Raw genomic sequence first — 6,809 nt, 5'->3', positions numbered from 1 at the left:
ATTTTATGATCCAAATAACCCAGTGTTTTTTAGTGCTAGAAACACACCGTACATGCATTAACTTTTGTTTTCTTTATTTATATTACACAAAAGCCTGGACTGCAAGTTGAGAATAGCCAGCGATGGAAAATTTTCATCACCAACACACTTGTAAATTTCCCCTGTTAGGTTTAAAATTCTTCTATATTTGCTCATTACCAGTGTACTTTAAATGAGGGGGAGGGGTGAAGCTGATTCCATGATACTGGCTTCCCTCTGTCCTTTGAGTTTAGCTTGATACAGGTGAGAAGGTCAGTACTATGGTTAAACGAAACGCTTACATGCAACTGAACTCCAAACATACCATCCCTCAGAGACCAGCCACTGCAGCATATAGACAAAATGTTTCAGTTGCAACTTTGGTGCTGCGGTAAGAGAAACAAACAGCAGGAAATGTGGGTGGTTTTAACAAGAAATGAGTTTCGCTTTGTGTTGAGAATCAGTTAAGGTTTCTTTTTTATGCTGACTGTACTGCACAAAATGTGTTGGTTAATCTACAAAACAGAAGATTTCCTGCATAATTCGCGAATAACGATTTAACATGAAATCTTCTAATTATTCTGCTTTTCTTTACAAAAAAAGAGCTAAAGTGCTTTTTCTAAGTAATCAAACACTAAAAATTTGCCAAAAACACCCCCAAAACAAACGTGTATAGATAGCTCTTTTTGAGTTGGTTCACCTAAGTATCAGCTTCATGCTGTTGCACAAAACACTAAAGCAAACATGGGGCTACAACATATATCAGAAAGGTGAGGCACAAAGCATACTTGCGGTTTCACACCTGTAGACATTTACGTAATCCAGCATATATGCTATGTCAGTTTTAGCAACCCTTCGGTAGGTCTTGTGGTGACCAAATTTTATCCGTTTCCTGTCTTTCTGTTTTTTTTGCAATATTACAAACAAATGTTTCAACGGGTTGCATATATCTGTTCAATAATGAGGATTTCATTTTTTAAAAGTCTAAAATTCCCCTCAGACTCATTGTGATACATCAGGTGAGGAAGAGTTTCTCACTATGATTGGATTAACTCAAATTTAAATGTATCAATATCAATTTAGCAACGTTGCCTCACACCTTGTAAGTGGGTTTCATGACATTATATGGCAAAAACTACACAGTTATTACTGTTACTGCATCATAGGCAAGCTAAATATTTGCAGTAATCTGTTGAAAATTTGCTTTATGATGCTGCCACTTGCTAATGAATAAAAATCAACTCCAATAATTAATAAACACCCCATGTCTTTTCCGAAGTAATTAGCCATTTAACATCAATGTGTCTATTATGTCAACTAACTAATGAAACAGTGGAAGATTTAGTACCTTGGAAGGCAGATATTTCTGTCTGGTATGTATAACACTAAAACAGATCTAAATAATTACCTTTAATTTTCAAATGTAAGACACTAGACTTTTTGCTTTCTATTTCCAAATGCAACATGGATACTTAAAAGGTATGCTTGTTGATCTGCTCACTGTATCAACAGGGAGCAGATCACTGTTGATACATTTGTCCACTGCTTGTTTCACAATCTAAGAGTGACCAAAAACTTAGTTGTTGCAGGTCTGGTTCACTGTCACAGTGTAATTCATTTCAGACAATGCATATTTCCTACACATTATTCAATTAAACTGCACCGAAAAAGGGATGTACAAAAGCTCATACTGCACTTTCGATTTTTGTGTATATGTGAACATTGTGGTTTAGAGTGTTAAGTCAGTAGTGTCCAGATGACACCCTTTTTGATAGGTAGCACAGTTCCTGTCCCCCAGTCCCACCCACTCATTTGGCTGTGGGACAAGAACCCTCATCTCTGTAAAAAACCCGCAGTTCTCACTGACTAAGAGGTAAAATAATAAAGTTTCACATTTCTTCATCTCAGCATTTCTTAAGTCTTGACTTGAAGTGGAGATGAGTCAGATCATGAACCGCACACATAACTATTTTCTCATCACCACTGCTGTCGTCTGTGAAAGTCAAGTCCCTTTATGCCCTGGATCACCTCAGACTGGAGCCACAGAAAGACGACCAAACATACGCAGTCATTTTAGATGTTTGTTAAACACTGCAGCTGCTCTATTTGAGCAATATCGCCTACACATGCTCCACCTTAGATCCTCTAATAACTGCATGCTGGAGAGAGTGTCAGAAAGAAACGGTTGTGTTATTGTAATAAGGTTCCTGTCCAGATGTTTGGGATTAAAGGCTTGTTATGAAAATACAATATAGTTACTTAGGAAGATAGGTATTCGGGTCTGTCATGCACATGGCATGTAACACTGTTAAAATAAGTCTGATGATGAGATTGGGAAAGGATTCAACTCTATATAGTGCAACATCTTGGCATGTTTTATAATAGACAGTCCTAGCATTTGGTTGGTATAAAAGGAGTTATGTTCTTAAAATCAGCACCATAGCAACCAATCTGTGGAACATGCTTTGCCAATATACAGTAAACATAGCATCACTATACATTAGAGTGATTTACTTATCTTACCATTGCTGTGATACACTCGCAAGAAACACTGCTCATTTCAAACGTGTAATTATCAAATGCAACATATGGGAAAAATAAAGATCCTGCAAAATGGAACAAGGTTGTCCAGCCCACCATATTCAATATACTGCATGTAATATTTTGACAGAGTTTACCACTGATTTTATTGGCTGAGCATTGGCTAATGTAGTGTATTGTGTTTCGTATTATCGTTACTCTGAAGCTGCCATCAAACGGTGAAGGTCAGACAGATGTGTTACATTACACCCACAGTTATATGAATAATTTCTTTAGTTTGTTCTGTTGACCCATTTAATCGGATAAATCTGACTGAATTCAAGATGAAATAGCTACATGGTTAGTATGCAATGACTAGTATTTCTGGTAATCTACTGAGGAGTATGAAGTAAGCTAGTTAAAAATATAGACATAAATACTTTTATATTATCTAAAGTCTAAATGTATAATTTGACTATGAAAAATAACAAGGACATAATATTGTTGTTCAGGGAACATCAGCAACCACTATGACATTCTCATACTGAAATTTGATGTTCAAACCAATTAAATCGTAGTTAGTATGATTAAACATACTATGTCTTTTCCCAAGCTGTTCTGCAGGCTGCAGACATGCTTCTTCATTAAACGTTTATGTGATTTCTTTTATTACACTTTTGAATAAATTTAATGATAGGATATTTCTTTTGGCCACTCTTTTTCCCCCACGTCACTGATAACAACAGACTTCAAACACAATGCGACTGCAGAAAAATAACTTTTTACAGCTTGCTTCTTTGTGCAGAGAAAATTGAGCATTTATTCCATGCTTTTATCACGAAGTATATGTATAATTTTACCAAGTAACTATCAGTGCAGATGAGAGCTGTGTGCAATTCGTGGCTCATAATGGCAAATATTTCCCAGAATCTCTTTTTTAAAAATTATGGGGAATTTTTTTTCCTTTTTAATTTTTGTCCATTTTTTCGTCAGCATGCCTAAGACATCAGCTCAGAAATCTTTTAGAAATCTGAGCTTCTTTTGCAACGATAGCCACAGTTAAATGCTAGATGATGCACTATTATGCTGGAAGATGTCTTTACTGCCTTTTTTCTTTGCAGTACATTCTCCAGTGTAAAGAACATTGACCTTTAGAGCTCACTTTAATCAGTGTGTCACACTCAGTATCTCGGGTGATTGACCTGATGTCTGTGAGAATTTTGTTCACCAAACAAATCACTGGAAACAATTGGAAAGAAACATCAAATCAAAAAAGTTTTAAGGTTTTTGCACTATCAACTAAGAGGTGGGATGAATATCTCTTTGCATCTTTTGATCTCTGAAAATTGTCATATTTTTGTCAGTTCCTGAGCAAAAGAAATCAATTTAGAATGCTGTTTGGTTCAAAGGAAATTAAAGGGAGGACAAATTGGATTGCCTTGTTGTCTTATTGTTATCACTGTGAACTCCATTGTGTCTCAAACATGGCATGTCATGCTCAGGTAGTTTTCCTCTTTTACCAATTATAGTTTTTGTGTACCTGCAAAATCCAGAATGCTTTGTGGATGATTGCAATTTTCATATTTCAAATCCAATACGCCGCTCTATCTTTAAACCCTCTCACTTTCTATTTATGTCTGTGTGACAAACTTGTTTTTTTTTCTTCCCAAGGGACATTTATTTTTGTCAGGTGCATCTGCATTCATTAGAATCAAATACACAAGAATGTTTTTCTTCTTTTTCTTTAGTTTCATCCCTTACTGCATCTCTTCCAAGTAATGATACTTTCTATCAGTCTAAAGTATTTTCAATCAGTCTCCCTGGTTTTTAAGAAATTGACTTAAAAGGCTTGGAGCAGGTGAAAAATGTGGATTGAATTCTAACTTGGGATTCAATTCAAAAAATCATCCTGAGCTCAATCACTCACTGAGAGCTACAGGGAAAAATTCAGATTAGGGCCACCATCTAACGTTGTGACTTTTACTAATAAATATTTGTTTTCTGCAAAGATAATTGAACCTTTATTACATTTGATGTGTGCAGAATCTCTGTGTCAGACGTTTAAGACAATGTGTTGCAGTGGTTCGCACTGTTGTCTCACAGCAAAAAGGGTTCTTTGTTTCAAACCTATCTGGAGACTGTCTGTGTGATGTAGATGAGCAGTTTAAAGTACAAAGAATAATGCACTATATAAAACACTATATGCATGTATATTTAATGCTGCTTGTAGCAGTATTTAGAGGAGCCAGTATGACTACAGAAGTGCTATATATTCTGTTCCACATTAATTAATAGCATCTTGGGCTTTTGGAGCCTGTTCAGAAAAACAAATGTTGGCTTACTGAAAAATATCAAAACAGGGTTAGACAGGACAAGTGAACCATTTTCTCTTTGAAACTAAGTTTAAAGCTTTTGGCTGAAGTGAAACAAGTCGTGATTCATCCTCTGGAAACAATGAATGTCCGTATAAGATTTTATCTAAAAGAAAGTGCATCCTCTACATGTTGGGAAATTCCAGCAATCCTTTCAGCCACTAAAATGTGTAAAAGATGAAAACAAAGGGGAACCGTGACAAAGCTGATATCATAGATCAAGAACGATAAGAAAGTTGTTTTAGGGTAGATCTGTGAGAACTTGCAGTTATTTTATAATAATAAACTGTCTATGAATTTTTCAGTAGCAACAGTAAAATAAAACTTTAATGGCAACCAAAGAGCTCAGACTATTTTACTTCACAGTACTGTAAAGTGTTGTACAATAAGACACTGTTGTTCCCGAGTACAACAGCCCCACTGTAAAATTACAGTTCAGTGCTGTACATCTAGCTGATAGGACTTTACTGTTTTTTAACAGTGCAACTTCTAACAGAATATGATTCTTTTTAAGAAATAGATCAACTTTACCCATTGCCTACAGAAATGGATTGTTTTCTATTCCTTCTGTAATAGCCCTCTAATGATTTAGCTATAAAAAGAAATGTGCTAGTGTGAAAACAACACAGAACCTACCTCACCAATCTAGCCTACTTTAATCTGAACAAATTCATATTAGGAACACTGCGATGTAATCATTCATTAGTACTTTAATTGCATTTGTTAAGCATGAGCCAGTAATTACTTAAATCCTGTTTTCTTCTCACACCCACATACATGCAGCTTGTGGCCTCTCCTTTCTCTGCTCATCAGCCTCGGATAACAAACACAGGAGAACACTTTGGAAAAGGCACTTTTTAATACATTTCTTTTGAAAAATGGATTATCAAATTAATGGAAACTGCTCAATAACTGCTGCAGTGAGGAATGCTTCCCACCTAATTGAATTAGGGTTTTCATTCCTGTGATTTCTGTGTTTGTTTTTGGCAGCTGCCATCTGTTTGCCTGGGACCAGCTCTATTAATAAGCTATTCAGATTGAGATGGGGCTTTATTCCAGCAACTGTTTCTCACCTCCTCTCTCTCCTTCTCTCTCTCTCCCTGCCTTTCCCTTTTTCTCACTTCCTTGCTCACTCAAATGATTGTCATGGAAATCATCAGAGGTGCCAAACCACAGACAAAAGAAAGAGCTTTAACATACACCTGAGCCAAAAAGAACAGAACTGTATTCTAATTGCGATGGGAACAATTAAGACTGTGCATATTTATTGACAGGGGACTTCACACAGGAGCATATGCTCATGAATACCAAAAAAAAAATGGAATGAAAAGAAGGCAGGATGGGGTGGGGTGGTGGGGTAGGGGGACTGGTGTGTTTATATGATGATGATACTATATGTTTAAATGGTTAAAATGCCCACAAGCAAAATATCTGTCTGTCATTTCCTTTGCAGCTATTACACACTCACATAGAATATTTTACTTTAACACTTTTCTGAAAGAAATATGGTCCCTTCCCACTTTGCAATTTTTAAAAAAGTACTTAAAGTGCTTGACATCAAGCAATATTAACTCCCACTTTCTTCCTCTCCCTCTCTTTCTTCTTCTCTTCTCCACCTCTCCTGTTGACAGCTACAGTCTCCCTTTCAATGTTCCAAGAACAAGGAAGTCCAATCTGAGCTTTGCTCAGTATTCTGATCACACACCTCTCTCCTCCAGTAAAACAAGTCTACTTTAAAATTCATAACTACATTTGGAAAGAATAAAAGGGTGCCCTGATGGAATATTTCCAAGGAGCTTACTTGAGCGAAAATACAATTCGCTTTGGCATATTTAATAACTCTAACCTGGTCTTTAAGACATACAGTAGTAATAACAGTTTCTTTAAAAAAAAATAAGG

The sequence above is a fragment of the Pundamilia nyererei genome, unplaced genomic scaffold (genome assembly GCF_000239375.1).
Source record: "Pundamilia nyererei isolate P.nyererei 1_Seehausen unplaced genomic scaffold, PunNye1.0 scaffold00096, whole genome shotgun sequence".
Lineage (NCBI taxonomy): Eukaryota > Metazoa > Chordata > Actinopteri > Cichliformes > Cichlidae > Pundamilia > Pundamilia nyererei.
This window is presented reverse-complemented; position numbering follows the sequence as displayed.